The sequence below is a fragment of the Pinus tabuliformis genome, chromosome 7 (assembly GCF_031772625.1).
Source record: "Pinus tabuliformis cultivar Carrire ecotype Pingquan chromosome 7, CPIR1, whole genome shotgun sequence".
Classification (NCBI taxonomy): domain Eukaryota; kingdom Viridiplantae; phylum Streptophyta; class Pinopsida; order Pinales; family Pinaceae; genus Pinus; species Pinus tabuliformis.
Genome location: NC_142293.1, coordinates 2,007,506,425 through 2,007,529,386, shown reverse-complemented (window position 1 = coordinate 2,007,529,386; position 22,962 = coordinate 2,007,506,425). Strand labels below are relative to the sequence as shown.

At 39.0% G+C, this 22,962-nt stretch overlaps 3 pseudogenes; all 3 read left to right on the top strand.

The window, feature by feature from the left end:
* Positions 1-295: 295 nt before the first annotated feature.
* Positions 296-3,697, top strand: LOC149256533 (mechanosensitive ion channel protein 10-like; annotated as a pseudogene).
* A 380-nt stretch (positions 3,698-4,077) lies between these two features.
* Positions 4,078-12,383, top strand: LOC149256532 (mechanosensitive ion channel protein 10-like; annotated as a pseudogene).
* LOC149256531 (mechanosensitive ion channel protein 10-like) lies at positions 12,380-17,538 on the top strand (annotated as a pseudogene).
* The last annotated feature ends 5,424 nt before the right edge of the window (positions 17,539-22,962 follow it).

The window sequence follows — 22,962 nt, the reverse complement described above, 5'->3', positions numbered from 1 at the left end:
CAAAAGGATTCTGTGGAGGGAAGAAAACAGAGCATTGCTGTTTAGTTTTATTTGTTTGTTTTTGGGATTTTACCCAAAATCTCCAACAATAAATTCTTACCCGATTTTAGAAAAATTACATAAAAAAACCCATAAAAACTTCCCAAAAAAAATCTCAAGTAACTCCAATTCTCTCGGAAGCCCAACTCACAGGTATCCTCCCTCTCGCTCAACTCAACGCACTTACACTTCTTCCTCTCTTTCAACTCAACCAGTAACTACACATCTTCCTGTCGCTCACACTGAACTTTAGAAAATGCCTCTCAACACTACCATCCACGGAAGTCCCGATGGAACAAACCAGGTCGTCTTGGTCATCGATGCCAGTCCGAGAAATCAGAGAATGTCGACCGATGGTGGTGCTGATTATCTTGGAAACCGGGATGATTATCGGCCACGTAACACTGGTGGTGCTGAAATTGAAGTGATGATTGATCATACTAGCGATCATACCTCTGGCGCAGAAAAAGGGATATTCCCAGAAGAAGAGGAAGACAGAATGATAAATGGAGTTCATACGTGGTCTGCATCAATGTTCTCAAAACCGAAATCACGCTTTGTCGAAGCCCGACAGAGCCCATTGAATGTTACCGAAGCAAGCACTAGCTCCTTCTTGCAAAGATCGCCCGGCAGTACCTCTGCTTCCACACGCGGAGCAGCCACTCCCAAGACAATTGTGGAGGAAGACGAAGAGGATTCTTTCAAGGATGAGGTCCTTCCAGATGGTAAGAAGACCAAGCGTGCAATGGGTATGTGGCTGTTGTTGGAATGGACTGCCTTTGTTGTGCTGGTGGCGATGTTGATTTCGAGTTTGACAGTGCGCCCCCTTGAGCATAACATGATATTGGGATTACAGGTATGGAAATGGTGTTTGACGATATTAGTTATCTTATATGGAAGATTGGTTTCAGGTTGGTTCATTAGCATTCTCGTCTTCCTTATCGAAAGAAACTTCATTCTCAAAAACAAGGTTATTTACTTCGTGTACGGCCTCAGAATGAGCGTGCAGAAGTGTATTTGACTTGCCTTGCTTAATGTGGCATGGAATCTACTAGTTGATTTCCAGGTTGAGTTTTCTGACAGGACCCATAAGGTGTTGGCCTTTGTGAGCAGGATATCGACCGCCTTCTTGGTGGCTGCAGTCATATGGCTGTTCAAGATTGTGTTGGTGAAGGTGATGGCTTCCGCCTTTTATGCCAATACATTTTTTGACAGAATCCACCAGTCCATCTTCCACCAATATGTCTTAGGGACGCTCTCGGGGCCCATGGGAGGAGGTCAGGTGAGCTTTAGCAGTATAGGTGTGAGCAAGAGGGAAGGTGGTGGTGGGGGCAAGGAAGGAGTAACCCACGGTGTCATTGATGCTGAAAACCTGAACAAGTTGAACCAGAAGAATGTGTCTGCCTGGAGTATGAAGAGATTGATGAAAGTGATTAGGTATTCTAGAATTTCTACCATTTCTAATACAATTGATGAGTCAGATCATCGTCGTGGCACAGATATTACAACTGAACAGCAAGCAATAGCTGCAGCAAAGAGCATTTTCAAAAACGTTGCTAGGCCAGGGGCCAAGTTAGTGTATACATCAAAGTTTTTATCTTCTTGCATGCTTATCGTCTATAATTTTGTTGTTTTTGTGTTTAGCACTGTGACTAATGGTTTTGTTGTAATGGGATTTTGAATCTTGCAGGGATATAGAGACAGAAGACCTTCCGAGGTTCTTGAAGAAAAGTGAGTTGGAGTTCATCCTTCCCCAATTTGAAGGAGCAATTGACACTGGCAAGATAAAAAAATCTGCTTTTAAGAACTGGCTAGTATGCACTTTTAACTCTGATTCTCTATTTTTCTCCTCTATAATGTATGCTTCAGGTTGCGCTAAGCATTGCATTGATAAATCTTCTTTATGGCTTTCAGGGATGAATAAACTAGATTAAAATATAATAAACACGTATTTTGTTTTTAGTTTGGAAAGTTTGGGGCATTTTATTTCTGGAATACTCAAAAATCTGATAATTCAAACCATTAAACCCTCTCCTAACAATCAGATTTTAAGAATATTTTAAAATCTACCATCCATATCACAATCAGATTCTAAGAATATCCTGGAATCTGCGATTCATATAAGTTTAGGAATTTGGAAGTGTGATTACAACATCAATAGGACTTTGGAAGTGCGATTACGACGTCAATATGTTTTAAATCTCTCACATTTGGGTTTATTGTTCAGGTAAATGTTTACTTACAAAGGAAATCGCTGGTCTCTTCTTTGAACGATACCAAAACTGCTGTAAAACAGCTGCACAAAATTGTTAACGCAGTTGTTATTGTAGTCATAATAATTGTCCTCTTACTTATTCTGCGCATTGCAACGACCCATGCTATTTTACGAGTATCATCTCAGCTGACATTAGCAGGCTTCATATTTGGCAATATGTGCAAAACAGTCTTTGAAGCTATTGTGTTTGTGTTTGTTATGCACCCTTTTGATGTTGGTGATCGATGTGTTGTAGATGGTGTTCAGGTAAGGGAAAATTGTAGATAGTTTTCTTTTTCTATTTTATTTTTCCAAAATCATTTATTTTGTCTGGCCATGCCCCACAGAAGCTTATCCTCCCCAAATCTGTTGCTCTGTTGCTGCTGCAGATGACTGTAGAAGAAATTAACATTCTCACAACAATTTTCCGAAAAGATGACAATGAAAAAGTTTTTTATCCAAACTCAGCACTAGCAACAAAATCAATTTTCCGAAAAGATGACAATGAAAAAGTTTTTTATCCAAACTCAGCACTAGCAACAAAATCCATTTTCCGAAAAGATGACAATGAAAAAGTTTTTTATCCAAACTCAGCACTAGCAACAAAATCAATTTTCCGAAAAGATGACAATGAAAAAGTTTTTTATCCAAACTCAGCACTAGCAACAAAATCCATTAGCAATTTTTATCGCAGTCCAGAGATGGGTGATTCTGTAGAGTTCACTGTGAATATTTCTACGCCAATCGAAAAGAATGGTGCATTCAAGGAGAAGATAGTAAAGTAACTATTACGATCCTTCAATTCTTTGGATTATTAATTGTTTGGTATTTTTGTTCGACATGCCCAACCGTTTTAATTTAGTGAAAATATATCCGATAATTGATTCGGTCTCAACTGATCAAACGCTGCTTATGCTTTTTATGTTTCTCATTAAATGCCGATGACTGTTATATGCTGTCCGAAACTCTGGTCAATCAAGGGCAGCATAGCTTTTTATGTTTCTCATTAAATGCCGATTACTGTTATATGCTGTCCAAAACTCTGGTCAATCAAAGGGCAGCATAGCTTTTTCTGTCGCGGGGCTCATATTTTTTTTTTTTTTTAAATAAGATACATGATTCCTCTTGTTTTTGCTCCTCTGCAGATATCTCGAAAGCAAGCCACAGCACTGGCATCGAAAGCACAGCATGGTCGCGCAAGATATACAAAACATGAATACAATGAAAATGGTGTTGTATACCCAACACACAATCAACCATCAGAACCTGGATGAGAAAACAAACCGAAGATCTGAGCTTGTGTTAGAGATGAAGAAAATTTTAGAGGAATTGGAAATTAAGTAACATTTGCTGCCTCGGGAAGTCCATGTCAAGTTTGTTGGTTCGATTCCATTGCAAAGATGACATTTGAAGTTTTGGAAAATTAATCAACGATGGCATTTTCACCCCCTATATTGCCATCCTTTTATCACGGCAGTTAATCGCAGTTCCCAAGAAATTATGAATGACTATTTAATTACTGTATTTTCATTATGTTTGAAAGAAATGTTTCATGACTTCCAAATTGTCCTGAGTTGTTATTACTTGTGATTTTAGAAATAGTTATTTTTTATGTGTGCGAGTTTTTTACCAGTTATTGATCCACCTTCTTCTGATCTTATCATCTAGAAGTGAGGGATCTAATTCTTATATACAAGTGAGGGATCTAATTCTTATATACCTGAGATCAATAAAATCATTATGTGATTTCTGTTGTGTGCAATTGCTCCTTATATATAATTTTTATGAGATTGATAAAATCATTGTGTGATTTGTGTTGTGTGCAATTTCTAACATAGTATTAGAGCCAGGTTCTTGCTTTGTTGAAAAATCATAATAACTCAAACACAAATTTCACAACAATGAAAATATTTAAACCTTTTCTACTAGCCACGAGCCTAAAATAACTTGGTTCATTAGCATTCTCGTCTTCCTTATCGAAAGAAACTTCATTCTCAAAAACAAGGTTCTTTACTTCGTGTACGGCCTCAGAATAAGCGTGCAGAAGTATATTTGGCTTGCCTTGCTTAATGTGGCATGGAATTACTAGTTGATTTCCAGGTTGAGCTTTCTGACGGGACCCATAAGGTGTTGGCCTATGTGAGCAGGATATTGACCGCATTCTTGGTGGCTGCAGTCATATGGCTGTTCAAGACTGTGTTTGTGAAGGTGATGGCTTCCGCCTTTTAAGCCAATACATTTTTTGACAGAATCCAGTGTCCACCAGTCCATCTTCCACCAATATGTATCAGGGACACTCTCAGGGCCCATGGGAGGAGGTCAGGTGAGCTTTAGCAGTATAGGTGTGAGCAAGAGGGAAGGTGGTGGTGGGGGTAAGGAAGGAGTAACCCCCGGTGTCATTGATGTTGAAAACCTGAACAAGTTGAACCAGAAGAATGTGTTTGCCTGGAATATGAAGAGATTGATGAAAGTGATTAGGTATTCTAGAATTTCTACCATTTCTAAAACAATTGATGAGTCAGACCATCGTCGTGGTACAGATATTACTACTGAAGAGCAAGCAATAGCTGCAGGAAAGAGCATTTTCAAAATCGTTGCTAGGCCAGGGGCCAAGTTAGTGTATACATCAAAGTTTTTATCTTCTTGTATGCTTATAGTCTATAATTTTGTTGTTTTTGTGTTTAGCACTGTGACTAATGGTATTGTTGTAATGGGATTTTGAATCTTGCAGGTATATAGAGACAGAAGACCTTCTGAGGTTCTTGAAGAAAAGTGAGTTGGAGTTCATCCTTCCCCAATTTGAAGGAGCAATTGACACTGGCAAGATAAAAAAATCTGCTTTTAAGAATTGGCTAGTATGCACTGTTGGAATTTTCTGATAAATCCCATAACAAACAGACAAAAATCGCACTCTGTTTTTACACAGAAAAACAGAAAAATTCGCTTGCTGGAAACGGTGTTTCAGCAACACAGTTTTTTTTTCAGTTGCTGAAACAGGTGTTTCAGCAACGCTGATCGTCGTGTTTCAGCAACGTAAACTTTTGACGTCAAGTAATTTTTGAGTTACGAGGTGTTTCAGCAACGGTGACGGTGTAACAGCAACAGGAAAAATTTAACTTGTATTTATCAAAATAAACTAACTGTTACAGATTTGTCTTCCTCATACAGAGGGAATTTCAAAACTTCTATTGCTGAACATCTACTTCAGAAATTCACTAAGGAACGATTCTGTTCCACACAGATGAACATAAAAAAAACAAATTACATTCAAATTTCTGCACTGCTGTGCATTTCAGTATTCTGAAATTATTCTTCTTCCTCTTCACGCTGCTGCGTGCTTTTCTCTGCTCTGTGATTCTTCAGCTGCTGTTGCTGCTTCTTACTTTTCAATCCCTGCACTGCTGTGCAAAAAGGGCTTCATTCATGTGAGCTCATGCTGCTGCACATTCTTTCTTAAAAACACAGAAATTACATTTGAGCGCTGCTGCGCTACATTACAGAGTTAATAACACTGCTGTGGCTCTACACATATATAGTGCAGGAGGCGGTCATAACTTATCCATCAACCGCCTCAACTAGCTGACAGAGACTCTGCTGCACATAATGAACAAATCTGATCTTTTGCTGTATTTCTTGAGTCGGTTGTGCTGAAACCCAAGACTGATAAATGCTGCGGCTGGCTCGAGGCTGGTACTCTCCTTCTCGGCCATGCTTCCTCTTTTGGTGAGCAGTTATGACGCAGAGCCCAGATTTGATCTTCTTCCTGCTTTGGGAACACAAACAGGCAAACGGTGAAAAGACACTTATGGCGGTGGCGTGAATAAGCCGACTCCTTCGTAAGTCCTCTATTGCGGCTCGCTGCTACTGCACGGCAGTTGGAATTAATATTCCAACACACCCCCTTAATTTCAACTGCTGGGCATTCTGTCGTACCCAAACATTTCCTCTCATAGAGGAATTCACCAACTGCTTCTGATGCAGTTCCACAAACAACAAAGTTGTCTTCCTCTTAATAGAGGGATTAACCTGAAACTGTGCTTAAGAGCACCTTCCTCATGACAGAGGGATTCACCATAACAATGTGCTGAAGAGCACCTTCCTCTTGACAGAGGGATTCACCTGTGACTATGCTGAAAAGCATCATCCTCTTGATAGAGGGATTTACCACACTATGCTGAAAAGCATCTTCCTCTTTCATAGAGGGCTTCACCAAATGACTGTGCTGAAAAACACCTTCCTCATTAACAGAGGGATTACAAACAGACACTGCTTTACATGCAGTTTCAAAAACAAACAATCATTGCACTGCTGTGTGTGCAAACTCATTACATTGTTCTTTTATGCTGTTGCATATTCTCTGTTGCACTGTTGTGCCATCTTCTTTACTGTGTCTATCCCACACTGCTGTGTCTATACTTGCACTGCTTCTGCACTTTTCAAAGACAAATACTCTGTCTTTTCTGGAACAATTACACTGTCCCCACTTACAAATTTACACTGCTGTGTGTAAACATTTCTTGCACTCACTGCTGTTGCATATATTGCATATCAATTCAATGAACAACAAATTCATTACATTTACCTTTACTGCTGTAAGGAAAATTTCTTTTGCAATTGCTGCTGTTCAAAACTTCTTGCTGCTGCATTTTTCACATTTGCATTGCTGTGTGCTTCTCCTTTTTGCCATCATGCTGCTGTCCATAACTTCTTGCTGCTGCATTGCCTCTGCAATTTGCATTGACGCTGCCTTTTGTTTCATCATACTGCTGTGTGCCCATACTCTTGGCACTTCATTCTCCACAAAAAAAAATAACACAGGCTGCTGCCTTTTCTCATGCACCCTTGCTTCACACAATCTTAATCTTCATTTTTTTTTTACACAATGCACTACTGTGCAATTCCTTTGGCTTTCTGCTGCCACACACATTCTTATACATCCAGTGTGCATTAAAAATTTGTTGTCCCTGTTTTTCTTTATGCATTTCTTTGCATGTGCTCCATAAAAAAATTCCAAACTGCTGTTTTGTATTCTGTCTTCCCACTGCTGTGAGGGTTTCCTTGCCTTGCATACTTCTTATTGCGCTGCTGCACTTCACATTTGAGCGCTGCCTCCTTTTCTTCTTTATGCATTTCTGTGCATATTGCATAAAAACAAAGCAAAAACATTGCTGATTTCATCACTGCTGCATATTACCTTTTAGAGGGATTAACAAAAAATTTCATTTGCAACTGCTGCGCTGCAATACATCCTCCATCAACAAATGACTGTTAATACAATTCAGCAAACAAAAATTACAAGCTCCCCTTTAATGTGTGCTTGTCTTCTTTTAGCAGACTCTTCTCAAAACAAATTTAGATCCACTGGGGAGTTCAAGGGGTTTTCAGATTGCCTTTCCTTCCTTCTCCATACTTGTGTAACTTTCTTCTTTTGCATGGGTCTAGCTTGTGTAAGATCCCATGTTAAGTTACAGTCACGTGCCATATGCCCAATGTTATGACACTTGAAACATTCAACGTTGTTTATGAATAACATTTCATGATTTCTTCTAAAATTGTTTCTTGGAGGTTGTCGTAGACCACAACATCTATCTCCATGAAATGCTCTACAATCTTTTGCCATATGACCAAAGTTTGAGCAGGCATAACAATAACCATAAAATGAACTTTGGTACCTGTGAGATGGAGGTTTCCTTGATGCACTTCTGAAGCCTTGCTGCCTTGAAATTCTTTGATGACAACCATTGCATCTTGCCTCTTTGCCATCAGCTACATTTCTTCTTGGAGCTGGTTTTATGCTTGGAGCAGGATTTCTTCTATTGCTGCCTTCATTTTTCTCCTTGCCTTTGCTGGAACTGGGAGCATCACCTTCTCTTTCTGGCTTCTTCACATCTCCTTTGCTTAAGGCATCCTCATACTTGTTTGAGGGTTCACCTACATACCCAAGTCCTGATTTATCATATGGAGATCTGTGATAGCTGAGCATATCATCCAAGGCTTGAGAGCTCTTCATGATCTTGTTCATCCCTTCAACCTTCTTCCTGAGGAGGACAATCTCTTCTTCTAACTTTTCACATTCATTATTTTTCTTTGCTAGCTGTCCCTCAGTATCTTCCTTGCTACGAGTAGCTTCAGCTGCTACTATTTTAAAGGAGATAATATCAGACTTTATTTTGGAGGTTTCTGCTTGACTGCTCTCCATTTTCTTTTCAGCTCCTTTTGCCTGCTTCCTTGCTTCTTGTAGTTCGGACTTAAGGGAGGAGACCTCTGCCTTGCACTGTCCAATCTCTTCTACAAGTTTGTTCACTTTCTTGTGTCTTTGTTCAAGTTGACTTGACAAGACATCTGCCTGCTTATTTACTTCATTCAGCTGATTTGTTATGGATATGACTTCTTCATGATGTTTCCTCTTGCATTGGTCAAGCTCCTTCTTGAGCTTGGCTAACTCTTCATCCCTTTCTTTTACTTGAAGCTTGATGAGGTCAAGCTTTTCATTCTCAGCTTCTATGATGGGTTCTTCTTGACTCATTGTCATGGTCAGTGCTCCCTTTGCATGAAGGTCATGTAGTCTGTCCCATATATCCTTTGCTGATGAATATTTTCCAAGATTCTTCTTCACTGAATCAGGGAGACCATCCAAGATAGTCTTTGCTGCTTGTGCATCATACTCCATGGATTCTTTATCCATATTGCTGTCATCAATCACTGACTCCCAGACTTTAATCCCTTCAAACATTAGGAAAGCCCTCATCTTTATTTCCCATGCATCAAAGTTTCCATCAAACTTTGGAACTTCAAATAGAATGTATTCTAATGGGTTGCCTTCTAGTTTAGTAGAGGGGGGAGACACATTTTTAACAGCCCTGGAGGCTTTCTTCTTTGACCTTGCCATTCTTATCTAGGCTTTAAAATCTCTGACTGTGTTTTTAAAATCACTGACTGTTTCTTCAACAACAACACAGAAAATTAATCTGAGAAATACCTGGATTCTTTCTTGGCTGAGTCTTCACACTGCTGGAGAAGTTGCTGCTGCAAGAAATCTTCCTTCAGCTTCTTTGACACTTCAAAGAGCCTGGACTAGCTCTGATACCATGTTGGAATTTTCTGATAAATCCCATAACAAACAGACAAAAATCGCACTCTGTTTTTACACAGAAAAACAGAAAAATTCGCTTGCTGGAAACGGTGTTTCAGCAACACAGTTTTTTTTTTCAGTTGCTGAAACAGGTGTTTCAGCAACGCTGATCGTCGTGTTTCAGCAACGTAAACTTTTGACGTCAAGTAATTTTTGAGTTACGAGGTGTTTCAGCAACGGTGACGGTGTAACAGCAACAGGAAAAATTTAACTTGTATTTATCAAAATAAACTAACTGTTACAGATTTGTCTTCCTCATACAGAGGGAATTTCAAAACTTCTATTGCTGAACATCTACTTCAGAAATTCACTAAGGAACGATTCTGTTCCACACAGATGAACATAAAAAAAAACAAATTACATTCAAATTTCTGCACTGCTGTGCATTTCACTATTCTGAAATTATTCTTCTTCCTCTTCACGCTGCTGCATGCTTTCCTCTGCTCTGTGTGATTCTTCAACTGCTGTTGCTGCTTCTTACTTTTCAATCCCTGCACTGCTGTGCAAAAAGGGCTTCATTCATGTGAGCTCATGCTGCTGCACATTCTTTCTTAAAAACACAGAAATTACATTTGAGCGCTGCTGCGCTACATTACAGAGTTAATAACACTGCTGTGGCTCTACACATATATAGTGCAGGAGGCGGTCATAACTTATCCATCAACCGCCTCAACTTGCTGACAGAGACTCTGCTGCACATAATGAACAAATCTGATCTTTTGCTGTATTTCTTGAGTCGGTTGTGCTGAAACCCAAGACTGATAAATGCTGCGGCTGGCTCGAGGCTGGAACTCTCCTTCTCGGCCATGCTTCCTCTTTTGGTGAGCAGTTATGACGCAGAGCCCAGATTTGATCTTCTTCCTGCTTTGGGAACACAAACAGGCAAACGGTGAAAAGATACTTATGGCGGTGGCGTGAATAAGCCGACTCCTTCGTAAGTCCTCTATTGCGGCTCGTTGCTACTGCACGGCAGTTGGAATTAATATTCCAACATGCACTTTTAACTCTGATCCTCTATTTTTCTCCTCTATAATGTATGCTTCAGGTTGCGCTAAGTATTGCATTGATTAATCTTCTTTATGGCTTTCAGGGATGAAGAAACTAGATTAAAATATAATATACACGTCTTTTGTTTTTAGTTTGGAAAGTTTGGGGCATTTTATTGTTGGAATACTCAAAAATCTGATAATGAGGAGAAAGTTAAACAATTGACTTTAAATCAGATGATCAGGAAAAAATGTCAAACCATTAAACCCTCTCCTAACAATCAGATTTTAAGAATATCTTAAAATCTACAATCAATATAACTATCAGATTTTAAGAATATCTTAAAATCTACAATCCATATAACTATCAGATTTTAAGAATATATCCTGGAATCTACGATTCATATAAGTTTAGGAATTTGGAAGTGTGATTACAACATCAATAGGACTTTGGAAGTGTGATTACAACGTCAATATGTTTTAAACCTCTCGCATTTGGGTTTATCGTTCAGGTAAATGTTTACTTACAAAGGAAATCTCTGGTCTCTTCTTTGAACGATACCAAAACTGTTGTAAAACAGTTGCACAAAATTGTTAACGCAGTTGTTATTGTAGTCATAATAATTGTCCTCTTACTCATTCTGCGCATTGCAACGACCCATGCTATTTTACGAGTATCATCTCAGCTGACATTAGCAGGCTTCATATTTGGCAATATCTGCAAAACAGTCTTTGAAGCCATTGTGTTCGTGTTTGTTATGCACCCTTTTGATGTTGGTGATCGATGTGTTGTAGATGGAGTTCAGGCAAGGGAAAATTGTAGAATTGTAGATGGTTTATTTCTTCTATTTTATTTTCCAAAATCATTTATTTTGTATGGCCATGCCCCACATAAGCTTATCCTCCATGTTGCTCTGTTGCTGCTGCAGATGATCGTAGAAGAAATTAACATTCTCACAACAATTTTTCGAAAAGATAATATGAAATATTTTTTTAATCCAAACTCAGCACCAGGATCAAAACCTATAGCAATTTTTATCGCAGTCCAGAGATGGGTGATTCTGTAGAGTTCACTGTGAATATTTCTACCTCAATCGAAAAGATTGGTGCACTCAAGGAGAAGATAGTAAAGTAACTATTGCAATCCTTCAATTCGTTGGATTATTAATTGTTTGGTATTTTTGTTCGACATGTCCAGCAGTTTTAATTTAGTGAAAACATATCTGATAATTGAATTGGTCTCTGTTGGAAGAATCACCACACCTCTATGGAATCCGTAATTTTCACCTCATAGTTACTAGTTTTGGTCTATGTAGACGTTTTCGGTTACCCACAGGTGTTGGTAAACTTTCCAAACCAGTAACTAGGATCCAGGGTGGAAATTATGGATTCCATAGAGGTGCGGTGATTCTTCCAACCCCACTCAATCACAACTCGACGGAATGGAACCTGGGTCCAAGCTCATGCCATGTGGAGGTTTGAAGTTACACCAAAACCCGCAGGTGTTGATAAACGTTCCAAACCAATAACTATGATCCCCAAGGTGGAAATTATGCTTTTTATATTTCTCATTAAATGCTGATGACTGTTATATACAGTCCAAAACTCTGGTCAACCAAGGGCAGCATAGCTTTTCCTGTCCCAGGGCTTTTATATATATATATATAGATATATATATATATTTTAATAAAATATCGTTTTTGCTCCTCTGCAGATATCTCGAAAGCAAGCCACAGCACTGGCATCCAAAGCACAGTATGGTCGCCCAAGCTATACAAAGCATGAATACAATGAAAATGGTGTTGTATACCCAACACACAATCAACCACCAGAACCTGGATGAGAAAACAAACCGAAGATCTGAGCTTGTGTTAGAGATGATGAATATTTTAGAGGAATTGGAAATTAAGTAACATTTACTGCCTCGGGAAGACATGTCAAGTTTGTTTGTTCGATTCCATTGCAACGATGACGTTTGAAGTTTTGGAAAATTAATCAACGATGACATAACCCCCTATATTGCCATCCTTTTATCCCGGCAGTTAATCGCAGTTCCCAAGAAATTATGAATGACTATATTTAATTACTGTATTTTCATTATATTGGAATTAATGTTTTCATGACTTTTAAATTATCTTGAGTTGTTATTAAGTGTGATTCTAAAAATAGTTATTTTTTAAGTGTGTAAATTGTTTGAGTCATAAATCCACCTTTTTCAAATCTTACCATCTAGAAGTGAACGATCTAATTCCTATATATGTGAGATCAACAAAATCATTGTGTGATTTGTATTGTTTGCCATTTCTAACGTAATATTAAAGCCAGATTCTTGCTTTGTTGGAAAATCATAAGAAGCAAAACACAAATTTCACAACAATGAAAATGTATAAACCTTTCTACTCGCCACTAGCCTAAAATAACTTGGTTCATTAGCATTCTCGTCTTCCTTATCGAAAGAAACTTCATTCTAAAAAACGTACGGCCTCAGAATGAGCGTGCAGAAGTATATTTGGCTTGCCTTGCTTATTGTGGCATGGAATCTACTAGTTGATTTCAAGGTTGAGCTTTCTGACGGGACCCATAAGGTGTTGGCCTATGTGAGCAGGATATTGACCGCATTCTTGGTGGCTGCAGTCATATGGCTGTTCAAGACTGTGTTGGTGAAGGTGATGACTTCCGCCTTTAAGGCCAATACATTTTTTTGACAGAATCCACCAGTCCATCTTCCACCAGTATGTATTAGGGACACTCTCAGGGCCTATGGGTGTAGGAATTTACAGGGTAAGTTCCTTAGAAAGAACACCAAAAGGACACCGCTCACAAATAGATCACAGATCAATACACCAATATTTTTGACGTGGTTAAAACCCTCAAAGAGGGAAATAGTCCACGACCTGAGCCAACGCGGCCACTTCAGGCAATTTATTAATCAAAGAATGAAAATTTACATAAGCTTCTCTCATGCACAGATTACCCTACAAATGACCCTCCATGCGCTTTAAATAGAATTCATGGACCAATCGGGTGTCAAGCCACGGATCAAGTGTCATTAATACCGAGGAGAGAATGAACCCTCGGATCACTACATATCGTGACCGTCGGATTGTAAGTTACAAAATGTACAACGGTAAAGAAACACACTTTACCTAACTCTATACCTAACTCTACACTAGACCAAGTTGTACTTAACTATTTCCTATGTGTCGGAATATCCTAACATCCCCCCTTAAGAACAACTTGGGATAGGATTGAAGGATTTACAAATATGACACAATAGGAGAAGGAAGGAGGCACTAGAGCCTATCCCCCCTTAGTGACAACTTCCTGAACTCCAACCATAAATCGAAGTTTAGTGAACTTCGCCTCTGTGAGAGCCTTTGTGAAGATGTCTGCAACTTGATCATCTGTTGAACAATATTGCACTTCAAGAACATGGTCGTGAATGAGCTTTCTGATGAAGTGCATGTGCAGTTCAATGTGTTTGCTGCGCTGATGTTGGACTGGATCTTTGCATAGTTGAATGGCACTTTGATTATCACACCAAAGTGTAGTCGGATGCTGCTGCTCAAAGCCAAACTCTGACAGGATCTGACGAAGCCACAAGGCTTCCTTACTAGCTTCTATGGCACCACGATACTCTGCTTCTGCTGATGAAAGAGAAATGGCACCCTGTTTCTTGCAAGCCCATGTAATAGGTCCTGAACCAAGAGTGAACACAGAACCGACAGTAGACTTCCGATCATCAGGGTCACCAGCCCAATTGGAATCAGTGAAACCAACCAATAAAGGAGATGCTTTGGCACTGTAATGAATCCCAAACTGAACTGTACCTCAAACATAACGAAGTATTCTTTTAGCTGCTTTCCAATGACTTTCACGGGGGTTTTGCATGAATCGAGCAACAAGGCCAACAACAAAGGAAAGGTCAGGACGAGTATGGGTTAGATACAAAAGTTTTCCTACAAGTTGACGGTATAAGGTAGCATCAACTTCAGGAGAAGTACAAGTGACTGAGAGTTTGACTCCAGACTGAAAGGGAGAAGGGGCTGGAATTTACAGGGTAAGTTCCTCAAAAAGAACACCAAAAGGACACCGCTCACAAATAGATCACAGATCAATACACCAGTATTTTTGACGTGGTTAAAACCCTCAAAGAGGGAAACAGTCCACGGCCTGAGGCTATTTGGTAGAGACCTTTACTTCTAAGTAAATCCTCCATGTAGGACAACCATTGGAAGTAATTGGTGCTGTCAAGGGTAACTTGGTATTGACTTTCCATTTCAACAGAAACTGAAGCTGAAGATGCTGAAAGTAGGTGTTCCAATGGATAGATCTCGAAAAATTAGGCTGGTTTAAAAAAAACGGCTCTGAAAAAGGCTTCCGGATGAAGAAGTTATGGCTTTTTGAAACAAAGTTGTTGAAGTTGCCGACGAAGTGCGGGAATGTGCGGAAATGAAAAAAGTCCGCCCCCACAAAATGGAGACTTGAACCCAAGACCTCTACTCTCTTAAAATAGCTTTGAACCAATTGATCTATACAAAAAATTTGAGAGAGAGAGAGAAGAGGGGGGGGCTTTGGGTTGCGTGCTTGCTTTGAGAAAGCTCTTTTTCCCTACAAAACAAAAAACACAAAACCCAACACGGACATGCAAAGAAAAAAAACCTTTCGGCTCGAAGTTAGCTTTACCAAAAAAACTAACTATTTTCAAAAATTGAACCTTGCGGCTCAAAGTTAGCTTTAGCCGAAAAACTAAATATTTTTCTCAATGTTTCTGATTTTCTGAGATCACACTAAGGTGCAGGGAAAAGAGCACACGCATGAGAAAAATCCTTCCTTTCTGTTTCTGATTTGCCCAGATCGCACAGAGTCGCAGGGCAAAGAGCATACGCAGAAATGAAAGGTATAGATCTGGTTTAAAAAAAGGTAAATAAACCGAAACCGAAATAAGCAGAGAGAAAATAACAGTAAACTGCAAATAAACACTGTATACCTCCAGATCTTAAAAATGACGCAGCTAGGGCTACCGGAAACCTTTTCGCGTGAAACGAAAGGGGTTCCTCACTGGAATAGATGCTCCGAACACAACAGAGCAGTCCTCTCGGCCCGAAAGCAGTCAGAAACAGCAGATCTAGGAAACGACAGTCGGATGCAGTGCTACCGGCTTCAGATTTGAATCACCAACGGACGCGGCCCTCAAATAGTTCTGATACCATGTAGGAATTTACAGGGTAAGTTCCTCAGAAAGAACACCAAAAGGACACCGCTCACAAATAGATCACAGATCAATACACCAGTATTTTTGACGTGGTTAAAACCCTCAAAAAGGGAAACAGTCCACGGCCTGAGCCAACACGGCCACTTCAGGCAATTTATTAATCAAAGAATGAAAATTTACATAAGCTTCTCTCATGCACGGATTACCCTACAAATGACCCTCCATGCGCTTTAAATAGAATTCATGGACCAATCGGGTGTCAAGCCACAGATCAAGTTTCGGTAATACCAAGGAGAGAATGAACATCACTACATATCGTGACCGTCGGATTGTAAGTTACAAAATGTACAACGGTAAAGAAACACACTTTACCTAACTCTATACCTAACTCTACACTAGACCAAGTTGTACTTAACTATTTCCTATGTGTCGGAATATCCTAACAATGGGAGGAGGTTAGGTGAGCTTTAGCAGTATAGGTGTGAGCAAGAGGGAAGGTGGTGGTGGGGGTAAGGAAGGAGTAACCCCCGGTGTCATTGATGTTGAAAACCTGAACAAGTTGAACCAGAAGAATGTGTCTACCTGGAATATGAAGAGATTGATGAAAGTGATTAGGTATTCTAGAATTCCTACCATTTCTAATACAATTGATGAGTCAGACCATCGTCGTGGTAGAGATATTACTACTGAAGAGCAAGCAATAGCTGCAGCAAAGAGCATTTTCAAAAACGTTGCTAGGCCAGGGGCCAAGTTAGTGTATACATCAAAGTTTTTATCTTCTTGCATGCTTATCGTCTATAATTTTGTTGTTTTTGTGTTTAGCACTGTGACTAATGGTTTTGTTGTAATGGGATTTTGAATCTTGCAGGTATATAGAGACAGAAGACCTTCTGAGGTTCATGAAGAAAAATGAGTTGGAGTTCATCCTTCCCCAATTTGAAGGAGTAATTGACACTGGCAAGATAAAAAAATTTTGCTTTTAAGAATTGGCTAGTATGCACTTTTAACTCTGATCCTCTATTTTTCTCTCCATAATGTATACTTCAGGTTGCGTTAAGAATTGCATTGATTAATCTTCTTTATGGCTTTCAGGGATGAATAAACTAAATTAAAATATAATAAAAACGTCTTTTGTTTTTAGTTTGGAAAGTTTGGGGCATCTTATTCTTGGAATACTAAAAAAAATTAATAGTGAAGAGAGGGTTAGACAATTGAATTTAAATCTGATGATAAGAGAAAAAGGTAAACAATTGACCTCTCTTAAAAATCAGATTCTAAAAATATCTTAGAATCTACAATCCACATAACAGTCAGATTCTAAAAATATCCTGGAATCTGCGATTCTTATAAGTTTCGGACTTTGGAAGTGTGAATACAATGTCAATAGGGCTTTGGAAGTGCGATTACAACATCAATATGTTTTAAACCTCTCACATTTGGGTTTATTGTTCAGGTAAATGTTTACTTACAAAGGAAATCTCTGGTCTCTTCTTTGAAAGATACCAAAACTGCTGTAAAACAGCTGCACAAAATTGTTAACGCAGTTGTTATTGTAGTCATAATAATTGTCCTCTTACTCATTCTGCGCATTGCAACGACCCATGCTATTTTACGAGTATCATCTCAGCTGACATTAGCAGGTTTCATATTTGGCAATATGTGCAAAACAGTCTTTGAAGCCATTGTGTTCGTGTTTGTTATGCACCCTTTTGATGTTGGTGATAGATGTGTTGTAGATGGTGTTCAGGTAAGGGAAAATTGTAGATGGTTTTCTTTTTCACAGAGTACATTCACTTTCTCTTGCGTTCTTCCAATTTCATCGAGCAGACCCTTTAACTAGATTGCTTCTTTACTGGCATTTGAACCAGCTCTATATTCAGCTTCGGTTGTGGACAACGCAACTGTTTCTTGAAGCTATGACATCCAACTAATTGCTCCACCTACAAGAGTAAAGACATAACCTGTAGTAGATCTTCTTTTGTCCAAATCACTTGCATAGTCAGCATCTACATATCCACAGACTGATCCTTCACTACCATTAAAGACGATGCAATGGTCACTTGTGCCTCTTAGATATTGAAGCACCCATTTCACTGCTTGCCAATGTTCTTTACCTGGATTTGCCATAAACCTGCTATGTAGATACCATCGCATACATTAAGTTGCCTATAGCATTTGCATGTGGTACATGAGACATATACTGCTTTTCTTCATCAACTCTAGGACTCAAAACCGAAGAAAGCTTAAAATGGGAAGCTAGTGGAACATTAACAAGTTCCACATTGTTCATAGAGAACTTTTCAAGTACTTTCTCCACATACTTCTGCTGTGATAACCAAAGCTTACCATTTTTCCTGTCTTTGTGTATCTCCATGCCCAAGATATGTTTTGTCGCTCGAAGATCCTTCATATCAAACGTCCTAGAGAGTTGAGCCTTTAACCTGTTGATCTCTTCCATGCTTTTGCTTGCAATAAGCATATCGTCAACATACAAAGCTAAGATAATAAATATGTCATTGAAACTTTTGAAGTATACAAAATGATCATACTCACTTCTTATAAAGTTTTGGCTCACCATGAAGGAATCAAACTTCTTGTACCATTGTCTGGGAGACTGCCTCAGACCATACAATGATTTCTTGAGCTTGCAAACTAATCTTCTATTGTGACCTTGTACAAAACCTTCCGATTATTCCATATATATCTCTTCATTCAAATCACCATGTAGAAAAGTTGTTTTAACATCTAACTGTTCTAACTCAAGATTAAGTAACGCAGTTAGTGCCAACACAGTACGAATTGAAACAAGTTTTACAACTAGAGAAAAAATCTCATGAAAGTCTATACCTTCAACCTAAGAATACCCTTTTGCTACCAGTCTCGGCTTGTACCTTTCGATACTTCCATCAACTTTCCGTTTCAGCTTGAAGACCCATTTGCATCCAACAACACTTCTCCCTTCAGGGAGCTCTACAAGATCCCAGGTATTGTTCTTGGCTAAGGAGTCCATTTCTTCTTCCATAGCCGTTTTCCATTTTTCATTATCTGTATCATCTACTGCTTCTTGATAACAAGAAGGTTCCCCATCTTCAGTAATCAAAGCAAAAGATGAAGCAGAATCTTCATACCTTTTGGGAGTTTTCCTTTCCCTTGTAGACCTTCTTAGAGTGACTGGTTGCTGAACTAGTTTAGAAGCTTCAACGGCTTCCTTTGCGTATTTAACACCTTTCTCTCCAGAAGTCTCTCCTTCCTTTCGACTGTCACCAAAAGGTCTAGCCTCCAACTGAACTTGTTGATTTGGTGATACCTGTTCCTGTTCAAGTCTTTCAACATTTGATTTTAAAAGAGAGGATTCATCAAATGTTACATCTCTACTAATGACTATCTTTCGCAATGTAGGATCCCACAACCTATATCCTTTCACTAAATATGCATACCCAACAATGACATAACATTTCGATTTTCGATCTAATTTTGAACGCTGATTTTTCGTAATAAGAGAATAAGCATCACAACCAAATATCCTCAAATGTGAATAGTCACAAGACTGACTTGTCCAAACTTCTTCAGGAATTTTACAATCAATTGCTACTGAAGGTGATCTGTTAACTAAATAACAAGCAGTAGATACTGCTTCTACCGACAACTCCTTTTGCAAGTTAGCATTGCTGATCATGATTCTGGCTCTTTCCATAAGAGTCTGATTCATACGCTCATCAACACCATTTTGCTAAGGAGTATAAACAACAGTTTTGTGTCTAATAATTCCCTCATCCTTACAGTATTGTTCAAATTCAACTGAAGTGAACTCACCACCATTGTCAATTCTTAAACATTTAATAGATTTGCCGATTCTTTTCTCTACCATTACTTTCAATTGTTTAAAGACATTTAATACATCAGCTTTCCTTTTTATCATATAGACCCAAACATTACGGGAGTAATCATCAATAAACATTAAAAAATACAATGCACCTCCATATGACACAACAGGGGATGGTCCCCGCAGATCAGAATGAATATAGTCTAAAACATCTTTACTATTATGATTTCCAACTTTAAATCTCTATTTACACTGTTTTCCATACACACAATGTTTACATAAATCTAACTTCAAGGATTTCACATCGGGAAGAGATTTACATTTCATCAGAAACTAAAGACCTTTCTTGCTCATATGACCCAATCGTTGATGCCATAGACGAGTACCTGCTTCTTCCTTTTCTGACGCAACCGCTGCTTCATTGACCTGAGTACTTTCTTTTAACCTATAAAGATTTCTAACCTTTTCTGCCTTCATAACCACAAGGGCTCCTTTAAAGACTTTCATGACGCCGTCCTGACCTGTAAACTTATAACCATCTGAATCCAACACTCCCAAAGAAATCAATTTTTTCTTCAAATCAGGTACATGTCTAACACTAGTTAATGTTCTAACTGTGTTATCGTACATCTTAATCCTGATATCTCCCATCCCAACAGTCTGACATGACACATTGTTACCCATAAACAAAGAACTATCGTTTACATTTTTATACGAAGTAAACCAATTTCTATGTGGGCACGTGTGATGCGAAGCACCAAAGTCTAACAGCCAGCTATCTAAACCCTGAGAGACATTACATTCAGGTGAAGTTTCATCTATCATACATAATTCGTCAGTAGATAAAACTTCATCTATCATACCTGAATCGACCTGATTTTCTTCCTTCTTCTAGTTTTCAGATTCCTTTCATTTCCAACGGTCTTTCTTCAAGTGGCCAATTTTATTGCAGTTCCAACGTTTTTCCTTACACTTATTTCCTTCAATTTCGATCTGGAAGACCCCCTTGGTTTTTCTCCTCTTTCCTTTGAGCGTCCTCTGGCTACCATGGCTTCTGATGCAGCTGTTTCAGTGCTGGATTTCCTTCGTACTTCTTCAGATAGGATAGCTCCCACGACTGATTCAAACTTCAAAGAATCATCAGTGTTCAAGCTGATTGAAGTTACGAAGTGATCCCATGATTCAGGCAGAGAACACAACAAGGTTATGGCTTTATCTTCTTCTTGTATTTTAACTTCCATATATGTTAATTGACATATAAGTGTATTAAAAACATTCAAATGTTCTGCAACATTTGAACCTTCTTTCATTCAAAGACTGTATAACTGTCTTTTCAGATAAATTCTGTTGGTTAATGACTTTGTCATATAGAGTTTTTCACGTTTTTCCCACAATCCTGAAGCTGTAGTCTCTTCAAGAATATTGAAGAGAACTTCATCCGCTAGGCATAACCGGATGGTACTGAGAGCTCGGACATCCAAGTACTCCCAGTCCGAAGTAGTCATGGTTGCACATTTCTTAGTTGCCCCATCCAATGCCTTGTGCAACCCTTGTTGCACAAGCAGATCCCTAACCTTCAGTTTCCAAAGAGCAAAATTGCTCTTTCCGATGAATTTCTCCACCTCGAATTTCGCATTCGACATCTTGGCCATTTTTCCTCCTTCCTAGGGTTTTAGTGTTTCTAGGGTTTATATATATATTTTTTTGTTTGTCTTTCTCAATAAATAATTCCCCAATTCAACAGAGTTTTATTTCAAAATCCTAAGTTTCCTTTCACCAATTTAATGGAAGAAACCCTTTATTTTTCTTCAATTTAAATGAAATCTTTCCTTCAATTTACTCACATCCACATCCACCCTTTATTTTCAGAATAAAAAAAACTTTATTTTCACAACTTTCTGAAAAAATTTCTGAGACAATTTCTTTCAAGAAAAATGTTACCCGGATCTTCACGCAGGCTCTGTATTCAAAAAACTGGCCTCAGGCAGGCTCTCACGCAACCTCTGTATTCAAAAAAATAGCGGCAGGCTATCTCTGCTCCAGCACGCAGAGGATAGTGGCTTCTTCACACGCAGGTGACTAGCATGCTAAGAATGGGCCACTTTTACAGCCATGCAGGGAGCAAACGGCTCTGGACCGCAGAGGCAGTATTCACCAGCACGCAGTACGTCTTCCTCGATCTTTGGTACGCAACAACACCGCAGTTGTTATAGACATTTTTGGGCCCTACAACCCCAAATGAAATGTCCATAAACCAAGGGCTCCTAAGTCCCTAAAAGTGTTGTTCTAACCCCTAAAGGAACAAGGTCAACAAATTACAGCTTCTCCCAGAAGTTCTCCATGAGAAACTGCTTAGACTTGGTCAAAATAGGATCATTGCAGCTGCTCCACTGGCTAGGTGCATTGCATCTCACCCAAATACACTGTGAGGGTGCGTTGCATTTCAAAAGTCCCTTCTGTGGGCTGCGATGGGCGAGAAATGATAAATGGCAGTGTCATTCCGCAAGGTGGAGAGGCAATGGAAGCTTCTAGAATCTTCCCCTGTGACACTTGCCTCACTGAATTCGACCAAGGATGTGTAAGAGGCCATCAGTCTCCAAGTGGAAGCAAGAACTATCATAGAGAAGACACTAATCAAATCACAAGCTGACTCATCCCCCTTACAGATATCTATATATGGATCCCTCATCCTAGAGATCTAGAGGCTGGAATTTTGCATATTGTAAGGAATTGTTGTTGGTTTCTTGAGACAAACATCAGATTGTTGGGTGATCTAAGCTTTGTTTGAGGTGAAGAGGGGCTTCTTTGCTGGGAGGTTGATGCTGGGTCAGAACAACTAGTTGTAACTCCTCTCGGCTCTTTTCTTGTTTATCAATAAAAGCTATTTGAGTTTTCCTCCATGCTTTTGTGTCATTGATGCTTGTTACATTTGTATGGTCAATTTACATCTGATCCTAGATTGTTTATGATTATAGATCCATGTCTTTGTATAGTGCTATGCTTCTGTGATCTTATAGGTACTTTGTGAAGCTGGGCGTGCAAGGGAGCAGGTAGCTGAGGACTATCAAAGAAGAGAGGGATCAAATCAGGAGATTAGCGCAAGACAAAGGTTGGTCTTTCTGTTCCTCTTTATCTATAATTCATAAAGGAAAAACAAAAGTAGCTTTTCTCTATTTGTTTCTAAGGTAGCTGTCACACCTTAGTGGGATAGAGCAGTTCTATATAGACACTTTTCCCTGTAACAAAATGGCGACTCGGCTGGGGAGCTAATTAGTTAGTTTGTTTATCATTCTTTGTTGTTTGTTTCATAAACTTACAAGTAGCATTCGAACTGCATTTGCCATAACAAACGCAAAGTAGACAACTGCTACTTCAATCCATCTACTGGATCTGTTTATGATTTAAACAACTGATTCACAAACTATCTGATTGCCCTTGTGATAGCTCTTAGATCCTCCTTAGATCCACCCCTGATTGTTGCATTACTAATTGCTTTTTGCTCGGCCAAAACCC